Source organism: Protopterus annectens, chromosome 17.part0, assembly GCF_019279795.1.
Source record: "Protopterus annectens isolate FY-2018-M chromosome 17.part0, PAN1.0, whole genome shotgun sequence".
In the NCBI taxonomy this organism is placed as follows: Eukaryota; Metazoa; Chordata; order Ceratodontiformes; family Protopteridae; genus Protopterus; species Protopterus annectens.
In genome coordinates, this window is record NC_056751.1 from 240,359,164 (window position 1) to 240,375,997 (window position 16,834).

A 16,834-nucleotide genomic window follows, 5' to 3' on the forward strand; every position below is an offset into this window, starting at 1 on the left:
TCATATTTGTCTTTAGAAATATAGTTTAACCTCCCTACTGACATAAGAAGCTCCTTTGACCTACTTCATCTTCAAAGGAATCCTAAGAAAAGAAGAAAAAAAAAAACTCCTACAAGACAAGACCAGATGCAAGTGCTTTAATTAGCGCTATATCTCACATCTTGGAAATGCAGAAACTTTTAGTTATGTACTTACCATAACTTCGGATGTATGGGATCCATCTTGCCTACATTCATAACTGATGGGTTCGGAGCCGATCCGTCGGCTCCGACTCGGCCACTATATACTAGAATGAAGTCTCTCATTGGCTGGGCTTCCCCTTATCCCAGAATGCACCACGCCTGCTTCCCCAGATCTTGTTTGTTCGCTTTCATACATTCATACAGGTACAGAAAACACATACCAATAACTGTAACCAACTAGAGCCCTTCCAGAGGAGAGCTCAGCAATAGCAATATTTCCTCTAAATCCAAAAGGTAGGGGGAAGGAGGGTGAGTATGTATGAATGTAGGCGAGATGGATCCCATACATCCGAAGCTATGGTAAGTACATAACTAAAAGATGTAATGGGATCCTATCTCGCCTACATTCATAACTGATGGGACAGCATCCCTAGCACCTAAATCCCGGGTGGCTCATTGGAACACACTCCTGAGAACTGCGGAACCAAATGAAGCTCTGCCTCTGGAAGCCACATCAACCTTGTAATGAGAAATGAAGGTGTGCGGAGAAGACCAAGTAGCAGCCGCACAAATATCATCTATTGAAACTTTGGAGTGAAAAGCTACAGAGGTGGCCATAGCCCTGGTAGAATGAGCTTTAAGTGGGAAAGGTAACTCTCTGCCTGACCGGGAATAAATGAAAGAGATGCAATCCTTAATCCATTTGGCTATGGTGGTTTTGGCAACTGGTAGACCTAACCTATTCTCCGCAAAGGACACAAACAGGTGGTTAGATTTTCATGTCTGACTGGTCCTATCTAAGTAAAAACGCAGTTGTTTGTGAACATCCAACTGGTGGAAGGTATATTCTGCTCCATTAGAAAAATTTGGAAAGAAAACGGGGAGCTCCAATGATTGCTGAATGCACAAAGGGGATGCTACCTTAGGCAAAAAGGATGGATTCAATCTGAGGGAAACTCTGTCTTTATGAAAAATCAAATAAGGAGGAGTAGAACAGAGAGCCTGAAGCTCTGAAACCTGCTTAGCAGAAGTTATTGCCACTAGAAAGGTGGTTTTCCATGACAGAAATTTTATATCACAAGTGGCTGCCGGCTCAAAGGGACGGACAGTTAAGGAGGCCAGAACCAAATTTAAGTCCCAAGGGGGCACAGGATGAGCCACAGGAAGCCTGAGGAGCCAGGCTCCCTTAAGAAAGGACTTGCAAAGTCTGTTAGCCATTAAGGAAGGCTCTATGGAAACATGAAAATTAGATATAGCCACCAGTTGAACTTTAATTGTAGAGACTGAAGAGCCTGAATGAAACAATGAAGCTAGAAATTCCAAGACCTGTGGAACTGGGGCCGTAAGAGGATCAATGCCTCGCTGCTGGGCCCAAAAGGCAAACCTTTTCCATTTGCTGGAATACAGCTTAACGGTGGATGGCTTGTGAGAAGAGGACAAAATGTACATCACTTCTGGAGAAAGAGAGTTATCTCTAACTAAGGATGGAAGTGGAGTAACCAAGCAGTCAGTCGCAAAGACCGAAGGGACGGATGAGAGTGTCCCGACTGATGAGACAACAGGTCCGGCACTGGGTCCAGAATCCAAGGGCCCTGTACCGCATACTTCTGAAGGAATGGGAATCAAACCTGACGGGGCCAATGTGGGGCGACCAAAATCATGTGGCTCCCTACATGAAGAGCCTTCTGAATCACCCTCAGAAGAAGGGGGATCGGGGGGAAGGCATAAAGGAGACCAGGGGGCCAATTGTGGGCTAGAGCGTCCCTGGGAGACTGCCCCTGGGAGGGAGTCAGAGTGAAGAACTCTCTGCACTTCGCATTGTTGGGGCTGGCGAACAAGTCGCAACAAGGGAGACCCCATTTGGCGAAGATCTGCGCAGCCACTCTGTTGTTGAGGGACCACTCGTGGGGCAACAGGAGAGTCCTGCTGAGCCTCTCTGCAAATCACATTGGCTTTCCCCGGAATGTGCGTGGCTACTAAGAAACGTCGAGTAGCTATGGCCCAGCGCCATACTCTCATGGCCTCTCTGCAAAGGGGGTAGGACCTGGTTCCGCCCTGCTTGTTTATGTGCCAACCTACCGACATGTTGTCGGATAGAATTGCAATAGTACCTTGGGGGAGAGTGATGAAGTGCTTGCAAAACCAGAAGCACCGCTCTCATTTCCAGGATATCGATGTGAAGGTGTGCTTCGCAATCCTGCCAAGTGCCTTGGACAGACCTGTCCAGATAATGACCCCCCCACCCTATCTGGGAGGCGTCCGTGGTCACTGTGGCAACAGGGGGCTGAAGGGCGAAAGGACGCCCCCGGTCCAGGTTGGACCGACGCAGCCACCAACGGAGGTCCCGACGACAACTGTCCGTAATCAGAACCAGGTGGTTCAGGGGAAGTTCTTGGTACGACCATTGAACCGATAATAGCCATTGCAGCACCCGCATGTGCAGCCTGGCTAACGGTACTAAGGGGATAGTTGCAGCCATCGTGCCCAATAACTGAAGAATCTGTCTGGCAGGAACTCGAGATTTGGGTAACAAATTTAGAATCTGTGATTGTAGAACCTGAATTCTTTCTGATGGCAAAAATGCCTGCATCCTTTTTGTGTCTAACTCTGCGCCTATAAAGATGATACGCTGAGAAGTCCGCAGCACAGATTTTTCCCAATTGAAAGTGATTCCCAGCGAGAGACCCAAAGTTACTGTGGCCATCAGCGCTCTAATCAGTAGATGCTCGGAGGTGGCAGTGAGGAGCCAGTCGTCGAGATAGGGAAACACTTGGAATCCTAGACTTCTCAGGTGAGCTGTCACCACTGCCAGACACTTGGTAAACACCCTGGGGGCTGTGGTGAGACCAAAGGGCAGTGCACGAAACTGGAAATGACTGGTTCCTAGGCGGAAGCGTAAATGACTCCTGGACTCTTCACCTATCAAAATGTGATAGTAAGCGACCTTGAGGTCTGTGGAGCACATCCAGACATCCTTCTCCAATAACGGGAGAATGGACTGAAGGGTGACCATCCGGAACTTGGACTTCTTCACAAAAAGGTTTAATGAGCTTAGGTCCAAAATGGGCCTTACGTCCCCTGTCTTTTTTGGCACCAAAAATAATCTCGAGTAAGTTCCTGATCCGATCTGGTCGGCAGGGACGGGCTGGATGACCCCTTTGCTTAGCAGCTTTGAAACTTCTACGGCTGCTAGATCCCGTTGACTGGGTGGCACGTCCGGGATTCTCCTTGTAGGAGGAGGGGGCTTGAAAAAGGGGATGAGGTAGCCTCTGGTTACAATGCGAAGCACCCACTGATCCTTGGTTATAGATTCCCAAGCCTGTGGGTGTTTCGCAAAACGACCCCCGACTGGCTCCGGAGAAGCACAGCCGGGCCACATCCTAGGGATGTTGAGGGTAGGAGGAACCACGAAATGAATCGCGGTCTCCAGAGTTACGGGGGCCTCTGCCACCTCTAGGGCGGCGTCTTCCTGAATCCCCCCCCCTGCCTCTGGAGGGGGGATCACTCGGTGGAGTAGAGAAGAACTTTTGGGATTTTACCTCCTCTCTGGGCCTTGGGGTAAGGTCTAGAGGGAGCGGAAAAACGGGCCCCAACGGCAGTCAAGGTCTTGCCCTCCTGCTCGCACCGAGTAAGTGTGTCCTTCATCTTGGGCCCAAACAAAGAAGACCCATCAAAGGGGGCGTCGGCGAAGGAAGACTTAAAGGCCTCCGCGAGTGGACACAAGCATAACCAGGCTTGTCTCCTAAGAGCCACTCCTGTGCCCACTGCTCTACTCGCCCCTTTGGCTGCATAGGAAATGAGCCTCATGGACGAGTTGACAATAGAAGATAGGGTAGTCATCTGGGCGCCTACGGTCTGGGCTAACGCCTCAGGAAGATTACCCGCAAGAGACTCTCCTAACTCCTTGAGGAGGTCCCTTTGGAGCCTTGTAAAATGACAGAGATAGTTCAGCGACCGCAGGGTAAAGGTCGCTGAAGAAAGGTTACACTTCCCGTACCTATCCATGCTCCTAGAATCCTTATTAGGAGGATGAATAGACGTTGAAGCCTCTGCCACGTCCTGCTGAGTGGCAGATGCCACTACCATAGCATCAACTGCAACACCCTTAGTGAGGAATTCCTTCTGGGGAGGGGCTGAAAGAAACTTATTAGGTCTGGCAGGCACCGGTTCCACTGTATCAGGATGTTCCCACACCTTCCGAGAGATTAGATCTAATAACTCGTTGAAGGGTGGAGACACCCAGGAGGAGGAGGGCTGGGCCCCGAAGGCCTTGAGGAAGACTGACTCCTCAGCGGTAGGGACTTTGGATTGTCAATCGCCTCTCTGTCTCAAGATCTCAAGGATATTCAAGGAGGAGACGTCATCTGAGGACGATTTTGGGGACCCCTCCGCATCATCGAGGTCAGTATCTGAAGTGACGGACTCATCTTGGGAATCAACGTGCTTCCTCTTGCACAGTTTCTTCCTTGGGGGTTCATCCGAAGCAGATTCAGAAGGACCCCCCGGAAGAAGGGAACCCTCTAAGGGGGTATGCTCAGGCCCCGGGGCCCCATTGTCGTGGGAAAATGTCTCCAGAGGCACCAGTACCCAAAACTTGGGACGGTGAGGTAGAAACCTGCTGAACCGGCAAGGTCATGGCCAGCGCACTCCTCATGGCCTCAAAAGCAAGACCTCCAGACTCTGCGGAGGGCACTTGCTGAGAGACCACGGCGGTACCGGGAATACCCGCGATTGATGCTCCCAGGGGAAGACTGGGCATCGAAGAGGCGAGCTCCACAGTGTTACCCTCGACCCCTGCCGAGGAAGACCCGGTACCAAACCCTGACACCGAGGACAGGGTAGGAATGAAGGTCGGAGCAGAGAAACTCCGAGGGGGTCCCTGCTCCGACTGGATGATTCCGCTGCGTTCTACCAGCACCGACTCCAACGGCTCCAAGGGGGTCGGAGGAGGAATCAAATGCACGGAATGGGGAATCGGCTCCGAAGCCGAGATCATTTTAGTAAAAACTGGGGACTGGAACAGCCTCTGGATAACCCTATCCAAATCCGAATCAGACAACCTAGAGGATTTGGAGGAAATAGACTGGGGTCGAGAAGACTTCTGCCTCGGCTCCGATAAAACAGGGGATCGGCTCCGAAAGGGTTCCAACACTACTGGACCAGAGACCGGAACCGTTTGTAAGGGTGTCGGCGCCGAAGGTGGCTCCGGGGCCGAGGGGGAAGAGTCTGAGCTGCACACCTCCAACGGCTCCGAGACCAAAGGAGCCGAAGTAGGTGATTGGCCTCTCGATGCACTAACCTGCGGCTCCGACACCAATGGAGCCGAGGAAAGAAGCACCGAGGCAGACCCTTCAGCCATCGGCTTCGAAGCCATTGGAGCCGAGGAAGAAGAAGTCGATCCATGTTTCTTAGATGTCGGGTCCGACGGACTGGTCGGAGCCAACGAGCTATGCTTCTTGGGTGTCGGGCCCGACGGACTGGTCGGAGCCGACGATCTCTTCTTTTTAGAAGCAGGAGATGAAGCCAATGCTTCCTCAAATGAAGGCTTAATAAGACCTCTAAGTATCAGCTTGTTTTTTCTTTCCTGTAGGACCCTGGAAGAAAAAGCGTGACAAACACTGCAAGTATCCTGTAGATGTTTAGGCCCTAAACAGTATCATGAACAGCATGGCTGTCTGTAATGGACATTTTATAATTACATTTAGCACATTTTTTAAATCCTGATTTCTGCTCCTTAGACATGCTGAACACAGTAGAAACAGGTAACAGATAGCTAGAATACACAAAAGTAAACTAATAAATGGGCTAAAGCCCTCTAACTTAAACGGGCTTAGCTTGATACAACAGGTAAAACAAGAAACTATTTCAGTCACACAACAAGAAAATAAGCACATAATAAGGGCAAAGGCCCTCTAACTTGCCTTGCCCAGTACACTAGAAGCTCGAAAAAAAATATAAAATTCTAACTTTCACAAAAACTGACCACAAACGCTCACAAAGCTGTTAAAACAGCTGTTTGTTTAAAAGCTGACAGAAACCCTAGCCAAAAAGACCAAAAAAGGTCAAGAAAACACACTTAGCTCCAGCCAAGTTGAGACCACGTCCAGCTTGAAAAGTGGCAAACGAGATCTGGGGAAGCAGGCGTGGTGCATTCTGGGATAAGGGGAAGCCCAGCCAATGAGAGACTTCGTTCTAGTATATAGTGGCCAAGTCGGAGCCGATGGATCGGCTCCGAACCCATCAGTTATGAATGTAGGCAAGATAGGATCCCATTACATCCAGTTATATATTGTAGATATTATGGTCACATTCTGATATTCTAAAAGCACTTCTACTAAGATCTTCACTTGTTCCACCACAGGGGAATAAAGTTGGGGTCAAAATGGGGAAATGGAATCAGCAAGAGAAGGACAGTAGTATTGCTACAACAGAATTCAACTTCAAGCTTTGGTGAGTATCTTCACATTGTGCTCTCTTATTGTACAAAGTATCACTAAAATGACACCAATACATTCATTGTATTTTATATCTTATGGAGAAAAGCAGGTCAAAAATAAAGGACTTGCACACTTGCTTCAGGATGATAAAAAAAAAAAGCGCCTACTCCTGGCAAAAGGCACTTCAGCCAGGACCAGAAAAATGGTAGTGTAGAAGCCAATGGACATTGAAATATTCCTACCAGAGTCATCGGCCATGTTACTTGCGCCCCTTCTGCTGCAGAAGGAAGTAGCAGTACACAAAAAAAAAAAAAAACTTGATATGACAAGCAAGACACATGCAGACAATAAGTGGGCTATTGAGGGTAAGAAAAAGATTGTGTACAGTTTCCATTATGCAACAATTCCAGAACTTTCACAGAGAGGATATTTAAAGAAGTTACGAGAGAAGAAAAATAAAAGCATCAGAAAAACTGTTTAAAGCTGCAAATAAAAATTTAAGTTCTGGACAGAGCAAGTCAGATCAAAACAATACAGAGAAAAAGAAACATAGGACTGTCTGGAAAAAATATGAGATTGATGGATTGCCACAAGAACAGAGCAAAAATTAAAGACTACATCAATGTTTATGGACTTGTTAAAGAAATAGATTTAATATGGTATAATACATAAAGAAAAGAAAGCTGCACTAACCAATATGACCACTGCAGCTCCAAAGATATTTGAAGATCTGTGCAAAGACATCCAGACATGGTAAAATTTATGAAAGGAAAGAATAGAAAACAAATGTGTATTGTACTTAGAACCAAAACTTTTAATGAGGCAGAAAAGCAGAAAATAGACACTGAAGGGATATACAAAACTGAGAAGTGATGGGTTAAGTATGGAAACTCCAATGCATGCAATATCACAATAGGATGAGTCAATGAAATAGTGTCACAGTCCAAACTGGACACTTGTAAATAGGATATGCCACAGACTAAAATTCTGGAACCTTCTGTAGAGAGACTTGTATGAAAGCAGAGTTAGGGAAAGAGCAGGAAATGGACCAAAGAAAGGTCTATTTGTTTATAACAGAATGATCTAAGAGAAGACCTGCTTGATTTAACAGAAATGGACAGGCATGTTAAAATGGATGAAAGAAAGATTACAGAAAAATAGTATAACAAAAAGTTATATGACTAGTAATACAAATGAAAATAAAATGACTTCTTCAGAACACACGATGTAAAAAAACACTCCCACATATACTTGTCATCTTAATAAAAAACGCCCATATAAACTATTGTTCAATTAGATGTGAAACATCTTAAAGAAACACAATACCCTACATGATACAACTTGACCATTAATTTCCTATATTACAATTCCTTTAAAATATCACATAATAAAATTATATTGATGCTAAATGCATATTAAAATGGTTTAACTACACATGTATATAAAAACAATGACATTTTGCAATATAAATAATCTTATAAAAGTCAAAGACTTACACATTATTGTATGTTTCTCATACTATCCTCTGATTTACACAAACACTAAACATGCTACTGATGTGGATATGTATCTAAACATTATTTGTATAATTATATGCTTGAATATGTCACATATTATGGTGTATTTACATGGCATAAAGATAGTTAATGACTATGAATGTATCTTATGCTGATTGCAATGTTAATGTAAATATTAATATAAAAAACTAAAAATATTTATGATATATTTAATATAATACATTAACATATAGTTAGGTCCTTATAAGGGGTTTAGTGGGAATAATTTCATTCAATCCCGGAGGTGTAGATGCATCAAGTCTGATCTGCAAATACAATTTTTGCAAATACATATTTGAGGCACCCTTTATTATTCTAAATAACAGCATAAGAAGTAAGGTCAAATTCTGTCACGGGAATTGTCAGACCAAGCATATAATTTATCTAGGCATATGTGAAACATGTATGAACTATTATGTTGGGAAGACTGACCGTTGTTTTAAGAATAGGATATATGATCATATGTATTGTATTAGAAAATGTGATGTTAATAACGCTTTGTCCCATCATTTGATTAATAATCCACAATGTATTGGTTTTAAGTTTGCCATCCTGGAGATGATACTTCCAAATCCAAGAGGGGGAAATATAAAGGCAGTTGTGGGTGAAAAGGAGATTAGATGGCAGATCAGACTTGACGCATCTACATCTCCGGGATTGATTGAAATGATTCCCACTAAACCCCTTATAAGGACTCAACTATATGTTAATGTATTATATTTATATATCACAAATATTTTGAGTTTTTTATATTAATATTTACATCAACATTGCAATCAGCATAAGATATATCTATAGTCATTAACTATTTATATACCATGTAAATACACCATAATATGTGACATATTCAAGCATATAATTATACAAATAATGTTTAGATACATATCCACATCAGTTGCATGTTTAGTGTTTGTGTAAATCAGAGGATAGTATGAGAAACACACAATAATGTGTAAGTCTTTGACTTTTATAAGATTATTTATATTGCAAAATGTCATTGTTTTTATATACATGTGTAGTTAAACCATTTTAATATGCATTTAGCATCAATATAATTTTATTATGTGATATTTTAAAGGAATTGTAATATAGGAAATTAATGGTCAAGTTGTATCATGTAGGGTATTGTGTTTCTTTAAGATGTTTCACATCTAATTGAACAATAGTTTATATGGGCGGTTTTTATTAAGATGACAAGTATATATGGGAGTGTTTTTTTACATCATGTGTTCTGAAGAAGTCATTTTATTTTGATGAAAGCGCTAAACCTGTTTCAATTGTGTCCAAATAAAGAGTACTGTCGTGGTGCAGAATCCAGTTTCCTGGCGTTTTTTGCTGCCGCTGTGTGGTGGTTTTTGCTTCACTGTTGTTGGATTCCAGGACTTTCATTTGTTTTATCAGTAGTAATACAAATGACCACATAATTAGTACTATTAAGAGACATCAATGTGATACAACAGAAATAATCAGTATGTACTAGTGTTCAACTAAACTAATAACCAATGAAGTGTTACCATTAAAACCCAGGGTAACAAATGCAAAGAGAGGAACAAGTAGTATGCCATGAAGTTAACAAGTAAAGAAATTTATAACAAAAAACTAAGATGAAGAGCATCACAGAAAATACATTCTAAAAGAAATAGATATTGTAAAAGCATCGCACATCAAAACAGATCAGGGAATAAAGATGACTGTTTTGAACTGTAAAGCCTTACAAAAAAACATATAAGCTAAAATGTACACTTGGATTATCAGACATACAAATATACATATAAATACATACACATACATGGATCTACTTTGAAATTCTGATGCCCATATGATCGACAGTCATATACCAGAGACAAAAAAATAGAGAAACTTGAAAAACCTGAATGTCTACTTTTTCCCAGGGTTAGTAAACACATGCCAAATGGAAACAAAACTCACTCCGAAGTAAAACCTCCAATGTGGGGGGGCTGCCCCCCCTCACACCCACCCTAACTATTTATATACCAACTCCAGGATTACGCTATAGTGGAGAAAAGGGCATGTTGGGAAGTGCTTACTTACCCAGGGAAAAAGTTGACATTCGGGTTTTGCCAGTTTCGCTATTTTCGTCTTTGGTATATGACCATCGGGATTTCAAAGTAGATCCATATTACACACACACACACACACACACACACACACACACACACACACACACACACACACACACACACACACCCTCCAGTACAAGAAACCAGTTACAATCTTACTGTCTCAAGCAACGCAGGCAGTCTTAACTTTAGTGAAGCAGCTTTTGCCACCTGATGGCAAAAGATAATCCAGCTGGGAGTGCACCTGTAAAAGTTTCTTATGTAACTGTACATTCAGAAAGGATATGTACTGCTCAGTCTTCCTAAAATTATGCATCTGAGTTTGCTAAAATCACAGCAAACAGTGCATATCTAGGCAAAAACGCTCTGCTTTCTGCCTTAGAAAAGAAAACTAGAACAGTTTGGTAGAAGAGGAAACTGGAAATGTGCAAATGAACATATCACTGGATTAGATAGGGCATTCATCCTGCATTTGGTGGTAGGTTGTATATAGCTCACAAGAAGGTTGCCCCATTGATGAGCAGCATCAACACTAAAGCTTTAAGGACCACTTGTGTGGAATCGACAAACAGTGTTTAAGCTTGTCTGTTAGGGAACTGGCTTCTTCAGGAATGTAGCCAGCTGTAACAAAACACTGTGGCAACATAGACCACTCTAGCAACCTCATGCCCTTTCCAGACAAGAAGTAGGAATAAGTCCCACCCATGCCAGCGTTGCCACTTATCCATTTTTTCCAGACTATCTGGAAATTGTCCAGTAGTCCAGAAAACACTGTACAAACTCCAGTATTCTGTTTCAAACAAAGAAACAAAATGGAGTTTGTTAAATTGGCAGATGTACTGTTTTTTTTAAACAAAAAAAAACACAGTAAATCCATAGCAAAAAAGGCATCACAAATGGAAAGGGAGGACATAGGTTCATAAGTAGGTACTACGCTATCTGCCCGAAGGCATTTATAAGCCTAGCCGGAATGTGTTGGCTTTCACCGCCCCCTTAGATTAGTTCCTTGTGCCTCTGTTCAGCAGAGCCATTAAAGTGATCCCTGGGGTAAAATGTTTCCCTTTCACTCATCAAGAGGGTTAGCGAGGAGCTCTGCCTAATGTAGATCGGAATCTTGTTCCAGAGCATGGGAAGTCTCTGGGACATTAATCTTTCCCTCCAGCACGTCATATTTATTGTTGTGGTGAGGTTTAGATCCCTGGAGCGTGTGGCTCGAGGGGACATGGTTTTCTTTAGGTGGAGCATGTCCATCAATTCTAGGTTGTACAAGGCCTTGTATGTCAGGCAGAGATCACCTCTGAGTAGGCGGTATGCAACAGAGTACAGCTGGAGTTTCTTCAGTCAAGCTGCATAGGGCATCTGCTTGAGGCCAGTGATCCTCTTGGTGAGGTACTTCTGTGGTCTTTCCAGTTGCTGCAGGTGTTTTGTAAGGTACATCCCAAATGGGGCATTGTACTCTATGATGGGTCTAATGAGTGATGCGTAGAGGCGCCCAATGACCTCTTTCGATCTGAATGCAAACTCTTTTGTGATGAGGTGGGCCACATAGAAGGATTTTCTAACCACTTTGGCAATTTGATTATGAAAGGAGAGGTTACTATCTACTGTGGTTCCCAGATCTCTTATTAAGTCTTTCAAATTTAGGGGCTACCACCTATGTGGTAGTTTGTGGGTACTTTGTTTTTCCCAAAGGGGATGACTATGCACTATTTGGCATTTAACTTGAGGCCATGGTTTTGACACCAGGTTATCTGTCTCAGTGAGACCCTTTTGGAGGATGTTTGTGTCAGCCAGAGAGTCAATTATAGCACCTAGTTTGCAGTCGTCTGTGAACTTGGTCAGCCATATTCCTCCTGTCCTTGCCTGTACCTCTGAGAAGTATATGCCGAACAGGAAGGGTCCTCGGACTGAGCCCTGGGGAATGCCACTTGTAACCAGTTTAGAGTCAGACCAAGCTCCTGCAACTCTTACCATGTGGGTTCTGTCTGTGAGCCAGTTGACAACCCATCTCGTGATGTAGGGGTTTATGTTCAGGCTGGTGAGCTTGTCTATAATACCTGAGTGGGGAATGGTGTAGAAGGCCTTTGCGAGGTCTAGGTAGGCTGTGTGGACCACCTTTCCCTCGTCTATAGCCTTGGTAACAGTCTCAAAGAAGTCCACCAGGTTTAGGAGGCATAATCTGCCCTTAAAGCCGAACTAGGTAGGGTCCAGTGTTTGGAGGTTTCCTATGTCTCTGTTAATGAGATCCATGATGATGCGCTCCATAGCTTTGCAGATCAAGCTAGTCAGGCTTATAGGGTGATAGTTGCCGGGGTCCGTTGTGGCTCCACCTTTGTGGAGTAGAATAATTGTTGCTGTGCGCCACTCTGTGGGCACATAGCCTGTGGAGAGGCTGAGATTAAACAGTGTGTTTAGGTGAGGGGTTAGTTCATCTTTGAGCTCATGAAGGATGCAGCCTTGGACACGGTCCAGTCCCATTGATGCTGTGTTTTTGGCTTTGGAGAGGGCTGTTTTAACCTGGGTGTCTGATTTCAGGGGCACTACATTCTCCTGGTATAGTTATGGGCCCTTTTGGGGGTGAGAGGGGGTGAAGTTTGCACTGAACCTGTCTGCCAGGATGTTGGCTATATCAGTCAGTTCAGTGTATTTTGTGCCATTCTGCACCAACTCTGAGCAGATCTGAGAATTGCCACTAAGATTCTTGACATAGCTAAATAATGCCTTGTGGTTATCTTTGGAATCCATGGCAATTTTTCTTTCGAAGCTAGCCTTAGATGATTTTATGAGGGAACGTAGTTTCTTGCTGATACTGATCAGGGATGTCTTCCCTTCTTGGGATTTTACTCTTTTCTATACTAGTTTCCTCCTTCTATTGTACAGCTTGTTTATGGCAGGGGTCCATCAGACTAGTTTCCTTTTCTTGGAGGACTGAGTCTTGGTTTTGTTTGGTATAGCACGATCCATGCATTCTTGTAGGTGCCTGTAGAGTGCAGTAGTAAAGGATTTTGCAGCTTGGACAGCGTTATCCTTTAGCATGGGGGCTTTGAAACTTCCCACCTCGGTCTTAAGTAATGTGAAGTTTGCTTTTGAAAAGTTTTTCACAGTGGTTTCTTTGACCAGGGGTAGTGGCGGAATATGGACATCCAGAGTGATTAGTTTACGGTCAGATCTAACCAGCGAGGGGTTGACCTCCGGTATGGAACACCAGTCGCCCATGTTGGTGATAACCAGGTCCAATATGTTGTCACCTCTGGTGGGGGTGTGGGTGGGATGTCACAAAATGGGTGGAAGTGGGTGGGTTTATGGGGAGAGTGAGGGTGTAACCTAAATATGGTTTTCGACACAACGAAAGGTGACAAACCCAAAACCATGCTCGCTGATGCACTATGCCACAGCCATCTGTTAGTGAGAATGGCAACCTGAAGGGCTTTTAGAATGAGGAGGACTACCCTCTTCCTTATGGCACTGATGTACATATTACCCTTTATTTGTGAAAATGTAACTTGCACAATCTGCTGCTGACAATGCCCCCAAGTGCAGGGCAGACGTGTCTGTGGTGAACCAAGGAGGATGAGATCTTCTGGAGTATAATTAGACATATACTGCTACCACTGCAAATGCTTCCACCATATTTTGGAAACCAGGCTTGGTCTGACAGGATTTCCATGCATTAAAACTGCTTAGAAAATGGGTAAACTGTACATCTTCACCCTGACTAGAGAACAAACTCTCTCCAGCAGGGTGTTAATGTATAACTAATGCCCTGTTCTGGCCCTAGAAATCACACCCAACTTATAGTGCTTAGTGAACGTACTGCACAGAAGTCCAGGTTGTGGCCTCAAGAACAGAAATAGTATCCAAACCCTTGGGGGAAAAAAAAAACAATCAGAAGGAGCCACAGCTCTAGTGGAATGAACCTTAACAGAAGGAAAGTTCTTCCCATGAAAATAATAGCAAAAAGAAATAGCTTTAGGTATCTAAGAAGTGGTTTGCTTGGAAAAAGCCAAACCTAAGGAACAAAGATGAAAACAAAAAGCTGTTCAGATTTACAAAAAGCTTTACTCTTATCCAAATAATATCGGACTTGTCTATGCAAATCCAAAGTGTGTAAAAGCTTCTCACAGCAGACTGCGGACAAGGGAAAAAAAAGTGGACAAATTAATAGACTGATTGAGAGACAACTCATTAACTACCTTGGGCATAAAAGGATTAGTACAAAGGGGTACCCTGTCCTTATGGAAAACTAAAAAAGGAGGAACAGCCATAAGAGCTAGTAGCTCAGACAGTCATCTGACAGAAGAAGCCAAAAGAACAGTCTTCCAAGAACAATGCTGTAAGGAAGCTGAAGCAGCAAGCTCAAAACGACCCAAAGTCAACTTATCCAAAACAAAATTAAGGTCTCAGAAAGGAGGGACATGCCTTCCTGGGAGGCCTAATGTGAAAGACACCGTTAAAAAACGGTTTGGTCTCAAATCTACAGGCGGAGTCAAATGCATACAAGCAGAGAAAGCTGACAGGTGGGCCTTAATAAAAGAATATGCCAACCCAGCAGTAAGCAATTCACAGAAAGAGAAACAAAGGAACATTCACAGTAAGTGGATCCAGGTTATGAGAAAGACACCAAACAAAAAACTTCTTCCATTTGGATAAGTAATATTTTCTACTAGTAGGTTTCCTGGCCTCTTGCAGGATCTTCAGTATGTCCTCAGAAAAAAAGTCGTCTGTAAGGGATCAAAACCCTATCACCCACAACATAAGCTGAAAAGTGGAAGGTGGGGGATGGATGAGATCCCTTGTCTTAAGTAGGTCCACCATGTGAAGTAAATTGTGATGATTGCCCTTGGCAGGATGCAGAAGAGAGAACCAATGCTGTCTGGGTGAAAAGGGAGTCACCAGCAAGAGTTTGGAAGCATCTCATTTTATTTTGAACAGGACTTTTGGAATGAGAGGAAGGAGAGGGAAGGCAGAAAGAAACATCCCCTTCCAAAAAAAAGCCAAGGCATCCACCTTCCAGGCCAGAGTGCATGGGACTCTGGTACAAAATAGAGAAAGTTGTCTTTTCAGAGGGCAGGTAAATAGAATATATACTTGGAGTACCACACTGGTGGACAATGTCCAGAAACACATCCCTGTGAAACAACCACTCGTGGGATTGCATTATGGACCTGCTCAGTAAATCTGGCACTATGTTCTGATCCGAGGGAATGTAAACTGTCTGAAAGGTCATCAGATACTTGATAGCTAGATCCCAAACCTGAAGGGTTAACCTGCAATGGAGATAAGACCTTGTCCTCCACTCCACTCCCCCTACTTGTTGACATACCATATCACAGTGGTATTGTCTGCGAGAATCTTAAGAGCTCCTGGAAGAAAGAGAACGAAAAGCCTGAAGTGCCATCAGAAGAGCTCTAATCTCTGACAATGATGTCGTCTTTCTTTAGACAAAGTGACCAAAGACCCTGTACATTTTCAGGAGGCCCCTCATTCCACATCCGAGGCATCTGTGAAAAGTTCCTGAGAAAGGACTGGAGGTTGAAAAGGAAGCCCAGGGTTGAGGGACAACTGATGATCCACCAGTGAAGTTCCAGCTTGAGACATGGAAGAAAATGGACTAGAAAATCTATAGGATGAGAATGCTGAAGCCAAACTGACTTTAGAAACCACTGAAGGCTTCTCATATGGAGCTTGGCTAAAGAGAGCACAGGTTGAGACCTTGGGAGAAGACAGGGATGCCAGCATTAGAACAGTCTGTATCCTGCAACAAAGAAAAACATGACCCTGAGGAGGAGTCAGGAATGACTTCTGGTAATTTACAGTACATTCCAGGCTTTGCAGATGAGAAGCTGTAAGGTACAGTTGCTGAAGACAGACCTCTTGGGGAGGAGGCTTGAATAAGCAGGTCATCCATGCAGGGAAAAGACCTGTATTCCACCACCCCTGCCCCCTCCCCCGCCTGCAAAAAGCTATCACAGCAAGAAAGCATTTGGTGAAGATCCTTGGGGCAATAAAGAGACCAAAGGGCAAAGCTGAGAACTGAAAATATCAAGAAGCAACAGGAAAATATAAAATCTTCCTGAAAAGAGGATGAATAGGAATGGGTAGATAAGCATCCTTGAGATCCAGGGAAACTAGAAAAGCCTGATGAAGTTCCAGAGGAAACAAGGTTTGAAGGGAAAGCATCATAAAGGAAGGGTCCTTCAAAAAAGTATTTAGCTGAGAGAGATCCGGAATGCATCTCCAGATGCCTTCTTTCCTGGGGACCAATATCATTCTGGAGTAAAACCTCTTCCCCCTGTGAGGAGTTTGAACCTCCTGAATTGTTCTTTGAGCCAAAAGGTCATGAAACACCTCTGGGGAAAAAGGACAGTTGTTCCTGAGGAAATGCCCAAAAAGGGGGAAAAGATTTCAAAATCATGTAATAACCCTGGCGAATTATGACAAGAACCCAGGAGTCTTGGGTGATTTTTACCCAAACAGGAAAGGACAGGGAAAAATGCAGAGAAAGAGGAATGTGGCTGTGAAGAACTGGATGGTTAGACAGCACCTGGTTTGTCAGGAAAAGGCGGCTTCCGAGTAGA

The 16,834-nt window shown here is 43.8% G+C and overlaps 1 protein-coding gene across 1 annotated transcript in view; it reads right to left on the reverse strand.

The window, feature by feature from the left end:
* Nucleotides 1–16,834, reverse strand: part of DMXL1 (Dmx like 1) — a 2,737,735-nt gene that overhangs the window by 1,792,484 nt on the left and 928,417 nt on the right. The window lies entirely within an intron of this gene.